Source organism: Macrotis lagotis, chromosome 1, assembly GCF_037893015.1.
Source record: "Macrotis lagotis isolate mMagLag1 chromosome 1, bilby.v1.9.chrom.fasta, whole genome shotgun sequence".
NCBI lineage: Eukaryota > Metazoa > Chordata > Mammalia > Peramelemorphia > Peramelidae > Macrotis > Macrotis lagotis.
The window spans coordinates 248,547,090-248,563,103 of NC_133658.1; the positions used below are offsets into that span (position 1 = coordinate 248,547,090).

Sequence of the window (16,014 nt, forward strand, 5' to 3'; positions counted from 1 at the left end):
TGATAGGGTACACCCTCCCATCGAACCTCTTCTCCTTAATAGGGGAGCCTAATCTGTATGCAGGACTGTCAGGGAACTTCTCTAAAATATTCTATTTCATAGATTGAGCCTCTATAGCCTCTCCCTGAAAATTCTCCCCTGTTGAGGCCCTGGGGCCTTAAGTCCTCAGATATTCTGCCTGGAAACTCTACCCTCTGGTCTAAGAATTTAAAACATTCCTCCTTGAACCAAGCTCCCCTTGAACCAACATCTCTTCATGGTCTGATCCCTTAAACATTCTTCATAGACAGTAACCTCTGACTTAAATCCCCAAACAACTTCCCTAAAAGTGAGTCAATGGTTTAATCTCTCAAACACTGGCTCTAGCCTGTATCTTGAGTCTCCTGGACATTGCTCTGGAGCCTTAATTTCTAGAGACCCTCACTAAGTCCTGAATTCTCCATGAAATAAACCTGCTTTCTCTGACATTCTTCCCCAGCACTGACTCATGACCCAGACACTCCCAAGATCCTTCTCCAAGGTCTGGCATCCTAGGGAGAGGCTTATCTGACCAGGGACAGTGTCCCTTCTTGCTTTGTAATGGTTACCCAGTTTATTCCTTTGTGATGACTCTTACTAATTTTTCTTTTGCTAGCCCTAGGAGTTCCTACCCATGCAAATGTTGGATCTCTTTGCAATGACTGGATGCAACCGCTACTGTGGAGAGATGCCGAGGGCAAGATACTGGACCCAGGAACTGGTCACAGGCTTTCCAACTCTGGCAGTCCCAGCCCTGAAAGCAAACTGCCCTGTGTTCTGTTTTTAGCTTCCCTGATCCCAATCTGACTTGGTCCCTCCTAGTCCGATGTGAGGAGGGACCCTCCCTCTCTATGCCCTCTATGAAATTGAGGGTGGCATCACCTTCATGAGTGTTTATGGCTGCACCTGCATGTGTACCCAGAGAAGGGGACCAGCAAACCTCCCCCCACTCTTCCTGCTTTTCTCACTGTTGACTGAGGTGTCTCAGGGAACACCTCCAGTGCAATGGAATGACTCTGCCTAACCCATACCCCCAAAACTTATTTCCCCAAGGAGGGGTTTGCTTCCACTCTCCTAGGGTGCTGAGATTAACCAGTCCAGGCTCTCTTGAAGAATTCAAAGGGCTAGTTAAGGACTCTGACTCAAGTGATCAGAGGCAGCTGGGAAAGAGGGTGGCATGGGCTGAACAGAAGCATTGGACAGGCCCTTGCTCACCTTTGCAACAGACGGATATCTAGGGTAGAGAGGGGGAAAAACTGCCTTGACTCGGACTTGCCTCTCTCTCTTCTCTGCTTTTGGCCTTGCACCGCAGAGCAAGATAATAATGGCAGCTTAAACCCAGACTATCAAACTATCCCCCCAAGAAAAAGGAACAGGAACAAATTCATCCACTCCAGCTACCTGAGGTCCTGAGGCCATGGGGTAAACCACTTTGAATGAAGATCCCTATCCTGACCCCCATGGTGAAAAGGGGATCCCACTGTGCAGAGGCAGGCCAGGCAGCCCATGGAGTTTTGTTGAGATGGGAGGCTGGGTGCTTGGAGCTCACTGTCTGTTTCTTTGAAGTATTTCAAGATGGCTTTTGGCTTGGCTGATAGAAGATGGCCCATGCATGCACCTATATTTAAAAGCATTTTTTTTTCAGTGGTGGGTCTTCCAGGATGTGCCCTTCTGTGGTAGAGAGGTGAGGATAAGAAAGCCCCAAAGGTGAGCTAGGAGACAAGGCAGCCTGGGGGCAGGGGACTCAAATCCATGCCAGACCCTTGGTGCCCTGGCTTAAGATAAAACCCATGAGGAGTGGGGCTAGGAGGAGATGTACAAGTTATTGGGAGCCGAAGTTCAGACATGAATCTGAGTGACATGACAAGTCTTTCTTGACTTTTTCCCCTCGTTGATCCCTGACTTTTTGGGGTGGTTTTCCAAGCTCTCCAGTTAGTCCTATGTGAGGAAGACTGCCTCCCAAACCCTGCCAAAAAGAAGGACTATAGGGAAGGCCTTGGCTGAGATATCACTCCTTCTCTTCTTCCCCTTTTCCCTGTATCCCTCTCAGCCTCCATCCTGTGCTTGCCCAAAGCTTCTGAGATTGGGATGGAGATGAGCACAGAGGTGGATGCTGGCATGAAGAACACTGGCCTTTCTCTGTCATCTCTTTCCTTTCTTTCTCTCAATATTCTTGAGCCTTGTTTCTGATCTTGAGATCTTGAGGATGTTTGTCTATTTTGCCAAGGTCTGGATCTCAACTGTCCTTTAGCTTGATTTAAATCTCAGCTCTGATTTCTTTACAGGGAGGTCAGAGGCACTAACCCTCTTGCCATAGTCTGTGATGGGGTGCCTGGTCTGGTTTCTGTGTGATGGTGGGAATTGACCTTTCAGAGGAGGTACCTAAAAGTACCTGCTACCTCAGACTAGGGTGCCTCAATCCCCAGGACTGACAATAAAATTTTGGGATCTGATTCCAGTCTCAGGATGTTCCCCTCACGGGACATGCCTAGGTCCAGAGAATGATGGCAGGGGGAGGTGCCTGTGTGCTATGTATGTCCTGGCCTGTCTTTCTATCTTTCTGCTCTACATTTTGCGATAATAAAGTTACATGCTCACTGTCCCTGCCTGAGGCCTGTGTATTGGTTCTATATGTGGGCTTTCTTCTTAATTAAGGTGGTTGGGGAGGAGGGTGCTGTGCTTGGAATATTCAGGAATAAGGGAAATCCTTGACTGTAAGTGGAGTTTGGTGAGGAGGGGCTTGGAGGTAAAGGAATGGACCAAATGACCTCTGGAGCTATCACCCGGGACCCTGGGACTTCAAAGAATAGGTGAGAGAGAAAAAAATAAATAAAAAAAAAGAATAGGTGAGAGAGCCAGGAAAAAATTTGCTTATCATTTTAGGGAGCATCTTACTCTTCTCCTCCTTACTGTGTCTTAGGAACCATTCCCTTCACATTACCTATAAGGGATGAGGTAATGAATGGATCAAGTTTCTCCCCTTTCCAAACTATTTTTATTTTGAAGTATGTGAGAGAGAGGGCATTAAGGAAGAGCGGAGAGGTGGTAACAAAACGTAGTTGCTTTTATGTAGGAAGAAGCTAAAAGTCTAAGAGGAAAAATGACTTACCCAAACTCATTTAGTAAGTGAGAGGGCCGGAATTTGAACAAAGATCTTCTGATTTCAGATCCACTGTTCACAGAGTCCGGAAAGGAAAAGAAAAACTTCAGACCTCCCTTATAAAAGCACCTGGGGACACGTTTTGGGTTAAGGAGGCCTGCCCATTGTCCAATAAGGGCTATTGGACTGAGTATGTCAGGCTGGTCCTGTTCCATTGGAGGGGGAAGGAGGGTCTGAATGGGGGCTTCAATTTAACAGTCCTGGAGAAATGGTGTGAATGTGAGGTGTCAGGCTGGAAATTATTTCACCAGCTCTCTCCCCTCAAAGGTACACATGATGCACTTTTAAGTTTTATCAGCATTATTAACGTTCTCTTCATGATATTCTCAAGTCTAGATGTCAAAAAACAAGCTCTCCTTTGTAGTATTTGCCAGGAGGCTCTTCCAGCACACCACTGGATAAGGAAGAAGAACATTGTTAGAATTAGGGATAATGGTCAAGCAGATCAGTCTTTGACCATATAGTCATCAATAGGTCACAAGGTGGCATAATGGTTAAAGTGCTAATCAAGATAACACAAATTCAACCTGCCTCAGACACTTAGCTGTATTGATTGGAATGAGTCACTTAGGGGCAGCTCCATGGCACCGTGGATAGAGTGCTGCACCTGAATTCAGGAAGACCTGAATTCAAATGGGACCTCAGATACTCACTAGCTGTGTGATCCTGGGCAAGTCACTTAACTTTGCTTGCCTCAGTTTCCTCATCTGTAAAATGAGTTGGAAAAGGAAATGGTAAACCACTGTGGTATGTTTGACTAGAAAACCCCAAATGGGATTAGTTTCCTCATCTGTAAAATGGGGAGAGTAGTAGGACCTACCTCACAGTATTGCTGTGAGAATCAAATGACCTGATACACGAAAAGCATTTTGCAAACCTTGATGCATTATACATATGCTATTGTTATTTTAAATGCTAGCATGACCAGGATGGGAAGGTGAACAAGGGGAGGAAGAGCAAAGAGATTCAGGACCCAAGTGCAGTCTTCTGCAGGCTCAAGTTCCATGCTTCCCTGTGGGACTTTGGGCAAGTGTCAGAGCTTCACTGGACAGAAGATCCCTAAGTGCCCTTCCAAAGCTAAAAGGAGCTTTTGGACTTGATGAGGGGGGAAGGGCCTGAAAGGTTGGTCCTCCCCAGGCTGTGCTTGGGTTGCAGAGCTCCCTATCTGAATTACAGGGATGGGAATGATGCAAGGGAGCCCCCTGCTGTGGTCATGAGGCTCCACAGGCTAGTTTCCTCCAATAGCCTTGACTCTGACTCTTGGTCCAGGACCAGCCCTACCCTTCCCAGCAGCTGGCCTTGTTTCTATTTCCTTTTTTTTTTAATGGAAGTTATTGCTTTATTGGTCACTGATTTGTTCCCTTTAGCCACAAGGAGAATGAATCCCATACAAAAGACCCTTATACTTTCTATAACAAAATAATACATTATATCAACACATAGATATAATAATTATTATAGTATTATAGTCATGTCATGCATACCCACTTAACTCTATGTCCGTATGATGTAATCACTATCACCTGCTTCTTTCTATTCTAACACAAGAGCATACTGCTGCTAGAGCCCTCCAGTCTGCTGCCCCCTCCCACCTCCCAACTCCTGCCATAACAAGAGTTTTGGGGGGAAAGGAGAATGTGCATGTGTTTATGTGTTTGGGGGGGGAGGGGAAGTATTTAAGTTTTCCACAGTTCTTAGGAACCCCAAAAGCCACCTGATCCAACCCCGTTCATTTCACCCAACCTCTTACTTTTTAGATGAAAAAAACAAAGTGGGGAAGATTTTAACTCAGCTCAGTTGGCATACTGTGCTACCTCTCAGCCAGGCTCAGGTGGCAAGGACTAGGTCACAGGATTAGATCATGAACAGAGAAAAGATCGAGATCTCTTTCTAGCCAAGGGTGAGCTGAGAATCTGCTCTAAATCACACTCCAAATATGACATGTTTACATCATAGGGTTCTTGTGAGGAAAACACTTTTCAAACCTTAAAATTTTTATTAAGTTCTTACTGTATTTAGAGTATTGGGAAAGGTACAAGGTATAGATAAGATATAGTTCTTGCTCACAAAACTGTAATCGTTGACTTCTGTAGTAATTTCCTTACATTCAGTTGAGGCAGGTAACATATAAGAAAATTGAGGCTTTGAAAGATTAAATAACTTGCTGGTGACCATAAACCAGTAATTGTCTGAGGCAGGATGCATATATCCAGATAAAACTCTGTACTCCAAATACAGCATAGTATCTATAATACCAAACTGTCTCCAAGTAGTCTATAATCTAGAAAGGGGAAAGATATGCAAAATATGGCTATGACACAGAAGTGTGGTTTTTAAATTTTTTTTATTTTTGCAAGGCAATGAGGTTAAGTGACTTGCCCAAGGTCACATCAGGTCCTCCTGACTCCAGAACTTGTGCTCTATCCACTGCACCATTTAACTATCCTAATAAGTATATTTTAAAAAGTACCAAATATTCTAGGAGGTCAGAGAGGGAAGATTAGCATTGATAGGGGCATTGGGGATCAAATAAGCTCTCCTTAGTGGATGTCGCTTTGAGTGAAGCTTAAAGAATAACAATATTCCACAAAAAGATATGATGATGTGATGTTTGTCCTTTGTTCTCAAAGAAGACCATGACACCAGGGAGATGATGCCATGACAAGCACATAAATTAGATTTGAGTGAGGGGGTTCTATGCTAAGTCACCAGTCTCACTTTCTCCTCCAGAGTCATCTGGCCCAGTGGCCAGATATAAATCAGGAACATTGGAGATGGTCCTGGATGCAAGGTAATCAGGGTTAAGTGGCTTGCCCAAGGTCACAAAGCTAGGAAGTGTCAAGTATCTAAGACTGGATTTGAGCTCCCATCCTCCTGACTCCAAGGCCATGTTCTATCTACTGTCCCCCAAGTGCCTAGCTGTCCCCTACCTAGCTGGCTTTGGAGTCAGAAGGGCCCAAGTTCAAATCTGGCCTTAGACACTTGACATTTAGTAGCTGTGTGACTTGGACCAAGTCACTTAACCCTGATTGCCTCGTATCTTGGGCCTTCTCCAATCTTCCTGATTCATATCTGGCCACTGAACCCAGATGACTCGAAGGGAGAAAGTGAGACTGGCTATTGACTTAGCAAAGCCCCCACCCCCCATTCAAATCCAATTCATATGTTTATCATGGCACCACCTCCCAGATGTTATGGTCAAGGACAAAAAAAAATCACTACTCAATAAGAGTTGTGTTTATCAATCAACAAAGAAGAGAGATGCTCTTGTGACCTCCAGAAGTGATTTGAGGGGCAATGAAATGAATACTTCTCTTAGGGCTGTTGTTTTGGCCTAAAGGTATGCCTCCAGAAGACCCCCATCAAACAGCAACAACTTTATCCAGGAATATATGATGGATGATATCCTGAGCAAAATCCAAATAGAAGAAATATTTCCTATAGATAATTAAATCCTCCAGATTCTACTGTTTGAAGATGATATCATGCTAATTGTGACAAGCCCCAGAGCATTATGGGATCTTGAATGAAATCTATAATTACTCAAAAATATTGGTATAATAATCCATTTGGTAAAAACTATATGGATGAAAAATATGTATTGTAGATTGAAGCACATTTCTGATGATGACCAGCAAGGAGCAACCAGCAAAGGAAGCTAGGTGGACAGACCTCATGATCCATAGATAGGAATGTTTTAGGATGAGAAGGCATGATCAAATGGCAATCTATAGTGATGGAGGCAACATGCACAGTAATGAGTGCTGAGAATATGAGCTCTGGGAGGATGTTACCTGCAAGGGTCAATACAGTAGCCCATTAAAAATGAGCCTTCCCTTTTTCCCTGTCAATAGGGTTTTTTTTTAATTACAACACATTTTACATTCATTTTTTCATTTGTTTCTCAAAGCAGTCCAATGAGGTAATCAGTTCAATTATTATTCTCTCATTCTTACAGCTAAGGAAACCAAGACTCAGATGGGTATGGTGAGATAAGGGTGGGGGGAGCAAAAGTGACTTGCCTGAGGTTGCATAAGTAGATTCTCTAGGATCAGGAGAGAACATATAGACCTGAGAGAATGGGACACTGAAAAGGTTAATTTTGATTTGGGATAGGTCTAGGAGATATAGAAAACTGAGAAAGTAGGGAAAGTCCTTAAGAGGGTTTTTTTTTTTAACCTTACTGGGTGCAAGACTATCACCATAAAATCACCAAACTGACAATTAGAACATTGAGAGACAGGTTTGGATATACCATGCTGTCTCCAAATTGTTGCCAGAAAATCATATTCTGGCACTTTGCCTAGTGTTGCTAGGGTGAAAATGGTTCTGGAAAAGTCACTGAGAAGGATGTCTTTATACAACAGTCCTCTCACTCAACATAATGGGCATTGTCATGTCATCATTCATTTGATGTCATGGTCCTCTTTGATTATGAAGAACAACAACAATTAATCAATCAATAATAATTGGTGCAGAGCGAATTTTTGCAGTGTCCAAGGAGCGCCCTGTGAAGGCAGAAGGACAGCTTTCAGCTCTGTCACAACCAGAGACTGTCCTGGGGAATGTGAAACATGAGCTTTGAGGAGAGACTGTCTCCATGCTCATTCTAAGACTGAGGAAAAAATAAATATGCAGGATGGAAACAAATGAATGAAACAACATATTTATTAAGCACTTACTGTGTGTTATGCTAAGCACTGGAGATACAAATTAAAATGGGGATAGTTTCTGCTTTCAATAGGGGAATAGTAGTCAGGGAAAGAAATCACGGCCTGGAAAGTGACATAAATGGTGAATGAAAACAACAGAGTTTGTCCACTGACAGATCACAGGTCTCAGAAAAAAAAGTGTCAAAGAGATGGTACTGGAAGGGTACCTTGTCCCTTCCAGGACAGAGTCAAGTGACTTAGCTCCTCCCAGGCCTGGTCTCCGGTGGTGAGTCAGTTAGGCTAACTTACTATGTGCTCTTCTGGAGATATAGAGAAAGGTTAAAAAGCTGATGATACCATTATGATGTCCAAGCAGGAGGGGAAAGATACAGCAAATTATTCCAGGCCCAAGAAAGGTATGTAAGGAATACAAGCCACAGACTACTTTGAATGGTGATGCTGAAGATGATGTTTGTCCTTCCTTCTTGAAGAAGAACAGGACATCCGGGAGGTGAAGCCATGATACGCACATGAACCGGATGTGAGTGAGGGGGGGTACTGTGCTAAGTCACCAGCCTCACTTTCTCCTCCAGAGTCAGGTTAGATAGAAATCAGGGCAACTGGAGATGGCCTTAGATGTGAGGCAATCAGGGTTACGTGACTTGCCCAAGGTCATATAGCTAGTAGATGTCAAGTGTCTGAGGCTGGATTTGAACCCAGGTCCTCTTGATTCCAGGCCTGGTGCTCTATCCATTGAACCACCTAGCTGCCCCAAACAAAAACAAAGCCCTGGAACCTGCTGTAAATGGGTGAGACAGCTATGTATAAAGAAACAAAGCAGATGGGCAATACTGTTGATAGAACTCTGGGTGTGAAGTCAGGAATATCTGAGTTTCAACTCCACCTCAGATATTTACTAACCCTATGACCCTAGGAAAGTCATCACCATCTGCCTCAGTTTCCCCATCTGAACAATGATAGCACTTACCTCTCTGGATTGGGTTGTGAGGGTTAAATGAAATCAGTATAGTCCATTATATAAATAGTAATATTAGTATTAGAATAATCTGGAGAAACTGTCAAAGGCACCAGCATAATCTTTGTTTTGCCTGGTTTATAGGATTATTATAAGGAAAGGCTTTTGTTCATCTTAATGAACCACAGAAATGTGAGGGATTATTGTTACAAAGGGTCAAGGTTCTCAGCTGTCCCTGCCTGGACCCTTCCTATTTGTTACTTGTTTCTGACAACTCCAACTTTCAGGGATTCTGTCTAACTAGAAGAGTGTCCTGATAAGGGAGAGGAAGAAGAGAACTGGGTCATGAAAAGGAAGTGCTGTTAGAGCATCCCTCCCACATCAATCCCCGAAATCCAAGAACAGGGCAATAGCTTGAATAGAATCCCCTGATTACAAAGGAAAGGTTTCTCTGCTCAGCAGTAGTCTGCCTCTCAATTTCCTTTCCCTCCATCTCCCCAACCCTCCTACTCCTTCTAGTCCCTAAACAGCTTCTTTAGACTCCAAGGCTTCAGAAGTGAACTGTGGAGATCAAAATGGATAGTCAAATACACATTTTAAATTTTAGAGCAAAATGAGCTCTGTGAGAGGGGAGCTCCCTACTCATTGATCACTTCCTATCTTCAGTATGAGAGCCTTCCTACCCTCCCCCTCATATTTAGTTGTTGTGGTTGCTAGTCTGTGTAATCTCTTTCATCTAATCAAAATGAGAATATTAGAGCTAGAGGGGCATTTAGACCCCATCTGACCCACCTCTCTCATTTTATCTGAGGTATCCTTCACACATTGTCCTGAGCCCTAGTATGACTGTTCATGAAACATTTGCTCTGACTTTGATGATTTTTCAGCAAATAAAAACAAAATTCCTTATTGGAACCCAACAAAGAAGAAAAGATAAAGAATTTCTTTGTCAAGACTGACTCCTTGATAAGTCATGAAACCAACCTTGCCCCTAACACAACTTTGACTGGGTTAACTGATCTATGACCAGTTCAAACACCTGGACCAGACCCTTGAACTTAGTCTTTGAAAAGGAGAGGAAATTTCCAAATAGATAAGTGGTCAAAGAAAGAGAATAATAGTAACAACCACAATAAATGGCATCTAAATAGTGCTTTAAGGTTTGTAAAGAGTTTTATAAATATTATCTCATTTTATCCTCACAACATTGCTGGGAGGCAGGATCTCTTATTTTACTGTAACATTTTATAGATAATAAAATTGAGACAGACAGAAGCTAAGTGACTTGCCTAGACTCATACAGCCAGTAAGTGTCTGAAGCAGTATTAGACCTTAGGATACTATCTACTACCCCAAGTACTGTAAACTGTGAACAACTACATGAAAGTATACTCCAGGTCACTAATAAAAAAAAAAATCAACTCAACTCTGAGGCTTCAACTCACTCCCCAGCAAACCGATACGATAACTGGTTCATTGTTGATAGAAAAGTGAATCATTACTCTTGGTTGGGTGGTTCTTATCCTTCATTATCTATCAAAGAAGACCAAAATGACATCACTAAGTCATTTCTTTTCTTCAGTAACTCCCAAATACTGAACTAGCTCTGGCAATATCAATGTGTACCTCCCTGGAAAGGACACTTCCAGGATAAGTGAACTTTTTCCACAGTACTCAAAACCTCTCCATTAGCTTTAATCAATGGTTCCACATATGGATAGTGTGATGCTGGCTGATGGAACCCTGTGTTTTCTTGGTATTAATTATTAGGCCAAAATTAGTACAAGCAGTGTTGAATTGATCCATACTTTGTTGCATCTCAGCTTCAGAGGCTGCATTGAGTGCACAATCATCTACAAACAGAAGATCATGTACCAACACTCCCTCTACTTTGGTCTTGTCTTGTAACCTTTTCAAGTTGAAGAATTTACCATCAGTGCAGTAGTTGACCTTGATGCAGCGTTCATTCTCAGGGAAGGCTTTTGATAAAATGGCTGAAAATATCATGTTAATAAGCATGGGAGCAAGGACACATCCTTGTTTCACTCCATGGGTGACCAGGAAATCTCGAGAGTATCGTCTACCATCCAGAACCCAGGCAAGCATGACATCATGGAATTGACATACAATACTGATGAACTTCTCCAGGCAACCAAAGTTTGACATAATTTTCCATAAACCCTTGTGACTGATGATATCAAAGGCCTCATTCAGATCTACAAACATTGTGTACAGATCTCTGTTCTGCTCTTGGCATTTTTCCTGGAGTTGTCAGAAAGCAAACACAACTGGTTCTTGACCCTTTCTGAAGCCACACTGACTCTGATATATCTTCCAGGTGGAAGACCAGCCTATTGAGAAGGATTTTACCAGTAATAACTAAAATACAAAAATCCCTCCTATTATCACAGTACAATTCTATTCCCTTTATCTTTGGAGGCATCCTTGAATTCTCAGGAATAACCTCTTTATGCCATATAACCTGGGAAATTTCACTTAGCTTTTGGATGAACAAGTGATTTGCTCAGCTTTCCCTTCAAGTTAGCAACATAGAGTACTAAGAGAGGCCATCTAATCTCTTGACATTAGTTCTTCTAGAAGTCATTTTGTCTTGGGGCCTCTTCTTGAATGTGAATACTTAACTTGGAAAGGATGAATCTGTGATCAGCCCAGCATTCTGTACCACAAATTGCCTCTCTTACTTTCATATACTGTCTGTCTCTTCTACTTAAAATTACATAGTCTATTAGATACCAGTATTTGCTACAAGGGTGCATCCAGGAAGTTTTATTGCATTTAGGTAAACAGAAGACAGTATTTGTAATGAGAAGGTCATGAGATGTACAAGTCTTCAGTTGTAGGTGGCCATTACTGTTGTTTCCAAATCCATACCTCCCAAGGATTCCTTGCCATGTCTGGTAGTCTGAGCTTACTCTAGCATTAAAGTCACCCAAAATGATAAACTTGTTCTCTTTTGGTTCATTGATGGTAAGGGTCTCCAGGTCTTCATAACATTTGTCTTTGATTTCATCAGGGTTCATCTTGGTGGGAGCATAGGCACTGATGATAGTGGCAAAGCATTTTCCTGCAAGTGACAATCTTGTTCACTCCTTTTGGTAGGCATTCAAGCTTGCTGACTAGATTAGCTTTAATTGCAAAACTTATCCCAGTTTTACAGCACTGCCCTTCAGTGAGATCACTCCAGAAAATCTTGTATCTGTCGCTGACTTCAGTAAACTGACCTGCATTTGCCAGCCTTGTTTCACTCAGGGTTGCTATTTGGATATGATACCTGCTGAGTTCTTTTGAAATTAAGTGCTGTTTGTCTTTCAGGTCTATTGGATCTTGGGTTATTTATGAGTGTGAGCACATTCTATGCACCAATGGTGAGTGGAATCTTTTTTGAAGAAGATTTTGCAGATTTTTTTTTGTTTTTTTGAGCATAGAGTAGAATCTCCATCTGCCAAAGTAATCAGGTCAGACAATTTTTAGCCTCTTCCTCACACCATGAGGTAAGTAGTGCAATCCTTAAAAAGGCTGCTCAGAATTCCATTGCTGTTTTCAGTGGGGGAAATGACCCTATGACCTGGGCTACCTGTGTGCAGGGTTGTGACTACAGCTTCCATTACATCCATACTTGTTGCTTTGTCACTTGTCTTTCACTATAGGACTTTGAGATAAGAATGGTGAAGTTGTATGAGTGATGTCTTTTGGTTTGTGACTAAATTGGGCTTAAGTGAGGCAGAGTTGCATGAAGTTGTCAACCCCACTCTTCCAAAATTATCGTGATCCAGTGGCAAGACAGTCAAAACAACTGGTGATGGTTCTAGATTCAATGGATAACCTTGGTGATTTTTGTGTCTCTAAGTGCTCCACCTACCTTCATGGCCTTTGGAATGAAGAGGAAGACTTCATATGCTTGGAGTAGACATCTGTCTTCTCTCCACCCCCCCAACCCCCGCCCAACTCACTGATGAATTTGAGACTCCTTCCTTTACTCTCAACCTGGTTTAGTCTGTCTGCCAAAATGGTTTACTGGGGGTGTGACTGCTGTGCATGCTACAGTTTCTTGGATCCACAGGCAAGAGTTAAGTAGTTCGGGTGGCTATCAAAGGTGGAAAATAGTCCTGAAAAGAGCTCAGCAACCCTCAAACCAGAGTTGTATTCCTTGAACACACCCTACAGCCCATTACTTTTCATTCATATTGGAAAGTGATTTGGGATTATGCAAATGAAGTGACTAAAATGTCCATACTCTTTGATCTGGAGATTCCAATTGCTGGCATTTACCCCAAGGAGATCATCGATAAGATGAAAGTACCCATATACACCAAAACATTTACAGTAACATTTTTTATAGCAACAAAAAAATCAAGTAGATATCCCTTGATTGGAGTATGTCTAGATAGTGATTCATGAATGTCAGGGAATATTACTATGCTCTAAGAAATGATGACTATGTTGAATATAGAGAAACATGCAAAGACTTATGTGAACTGATGCAAAGTGAAATAATGATTACTACATGTTAATGGAAAGATAAATAAAATACAATAAAACAATTAAAAGTAAATGTTGTAGAATTACAAAGAGCAACATGGTCCCAAAAAAACAAAATGTGATAACATAATTCCTTTATCTTCTTTACAGAGATAGTAGATTTCTAGGTGTGAAAAAAAAGTTTATATTTTTAAGATTTTTTTCTGGTGCATTGTTTTTGCTGGAGAAGGGGGAATTCCTCTTCCTTTTAAGAAAATATTCTAGTTACATGGGATGACTCTCTGGAAGTGAGGTAGGAGAAGGACATTGGGGAAAATATAAAAACAAAAAAAGATATATTGTTTTTAAAAAGGGAGAGGAGACAGAAATCTAGGACTGAGAAGGATGGAGAAGAGAGAACTATAGCCACTCTGTCTTCATTTTCTAAAGGCAAAATCTGTGTGCCTGAATATCCATGAGATATTCATATAGGTAATCAGATGCAACAAGAAAACATGTGCTCCCCATCAAGGAACCGTGATCTAGATAGAAGTTGATGGAGTCATGGCAAGGCATGAAGAGTTTCTTGATCAGACTTGGAACTTCAGCACTTAATTAAAGAGTTATAGTATCAAGCCCCCTTCAGTGATAAAAAGGAGTTCATGGACCAAGCAGTTATTGAGACCAGAGTTGAAGAGCCTTGTTGCTTACTGTGATGTGGAAGAATAAACAGATCCTTGTCCTTCACTGGTATTGTGACTTATGGGAACTGTGCATATCCAGGAGCATATGCCAAATTAGATAAAGTTTTCCATATATTTGATCATTTGTACCAACAAGTACTTAGATGCTAAGGGTCCTTTACTTTGTCTAAAGAAATCTAAAAATGAACAAAATTATCCCAAAGGAAACCAAACCAGGAATATAAGCCAAAAATATATTTATTTCAGAAATCCTTTCAGTCCAGGAGTGTTGGAAGTATTAAATGAGACAATGGATGTAAAGTACTTTGTAAACCTTAAATTGCTATATAAGTTCCAGTCATCATCATCATCATCATCATCAGTTTTATTTTTAGCCTATAGTCACCAGGCTTCAAATGAAAAAATGGATATAAAGTATTTTCTAACCCCTTAATTCACTATATAAATTCCAGTTATTATCACTGTTATTATTATTGTTGTTATTATTATTATTAATTATTATCACAACCATCATTGTTTTAGCCTATAGTCCCTAGGTTTCCCAGTCTAGTGATGGCTTAATTCCTTGAGTCTTCTATCTTGCTATGCTCAAGTGATTGTTTCTTCAGCAATATAGGCGTGTGTTGGTAAATGTTTAATAACCAGCCTGAAAGAGGGATGGTATATATGTGTACACTTTTTTGAGTTCAATCTCAATTATTTATACTTTTTCCCCTTTTATTATTTATTTAAGGCAATGGGGTTAATGTAACTTGCTCAAGGTCACACAGCTAGGTAATTGTTAAGTGTCTGAGGTCGAATTTGAACTCAGGTCTTCCTGATTCCAGAGCCAGTACTCTATTTACTATGCCACCTAGATGCCCCCTCAATTATTTATATTTTTAAAATGTTCTTATTTATTTCCTTAAATATTTCCCATTTTGATGTAAAATTCTTTTAACATTTGTTAAAAAAAATTTCATGTTCCAAACCCCCCCCACCTCTCCCACCCCTTGAGAAGGCATTATTTTGTGAAGGATTATCTATGTGAAGCCATGTAAAATATATTTCCACATTACCCATATTGCAAAAGAAAATATACAAGAAACCAGAAAAATTAAGAAAGCAAAAAAATATGCTTCAATCATCAGAGTTCATCATTAATACTTTCTTAAGTCTGCACAATCAACAAAACAATAAATCAAGCACTACTTTGTAGCATTGTTGATTTTCTAGGTTTAAAAACTCATACAGAAAATCTAACTATGGATTCTAGGGAGATAGAGACTAAAATTCATATGACCAAGGCGTTCTCTGAATCTTTGGTCTTCTCCCTGTGTTGAGAAGCTAGAAAAGAGGTAGCAAGAAAGCATTTAGAACTAATCAGGAAAAATCAGGAACTGCCCCTCCATGCTCACTTTCCGGCAGGTGGAGGTTCCAAAGGGCCATCGGCCTAGGCCAAGAGTGAGCTCAGGTCCAGCTCATTGGGGCTCTTGGGAGTTATAGTCGCTAACTCCAACACACCCCTGTGTCACTCCACCCCCATTCCCTTATTTACAAACACACCAAGATTGAACACAGTCTGTATAAACCCAGAGGCTAAGGTTCTGGATCACTGGTTACATAGTTATAACAAATCTATATTCGGGGAATGGTAATGACTTGCCATAGGTTACATAACTAAGTAATAGTAGAGCAAACTCTCAGTACTAGAATTGTGATGCCTCTTCAGGGGCTCTGTCCATTATACTCCTCATTACTGACTCTTTCTGAGCTTCAGTTTCTACATGCAAAATAATACAGGGATGATCAGCCAAGCCCTGATGCTTTCCTGGGATTGTTGCAAGAAGCAAATGGAATGCTTGAGAATGGAAAAAAAGAACAAACATGTATCAAATACCCATGATATTTAAGGTCCTGGGAAAGTGCTTGGGGGAATCTTCAGACATGGAGCAAAGACAAGGAATGATCACCCCTCACACACACCACTCTTCTTGTTCTCACGTATTCTTTTTAAAATTATTTAATATTTCATTTCCTCCTAAT

At 41.3% G+C, this 16,014-nt stretch overlaps 1 protein-coding gene across 2 annotated transcripts in view; it reads left to right on the forward strand.

Annotated features, from left to right (window-relative positions):
* The window catches only part of JPH2 (junctophilin 2), a 67,508-nt gene extending 59,993 nt beyond the window's left edge, over window positions 1–7,515 (forward strand). The window contains exon 6 of one of the 2 annotated variants that reach the window (XM_074210145.1): window positions 635–7,515. The gene's annotated coding sequence lies outside the window, so the exon portion shown is untranslated. The remainder of the gene's footprint in view (window positions 1–634) is intronic. The other variant, XM_074210144.1, reaches the window with a different exon arrangement.
* Window positions 7,516–16,014: the final 8,499 nt, after the last annotated feature.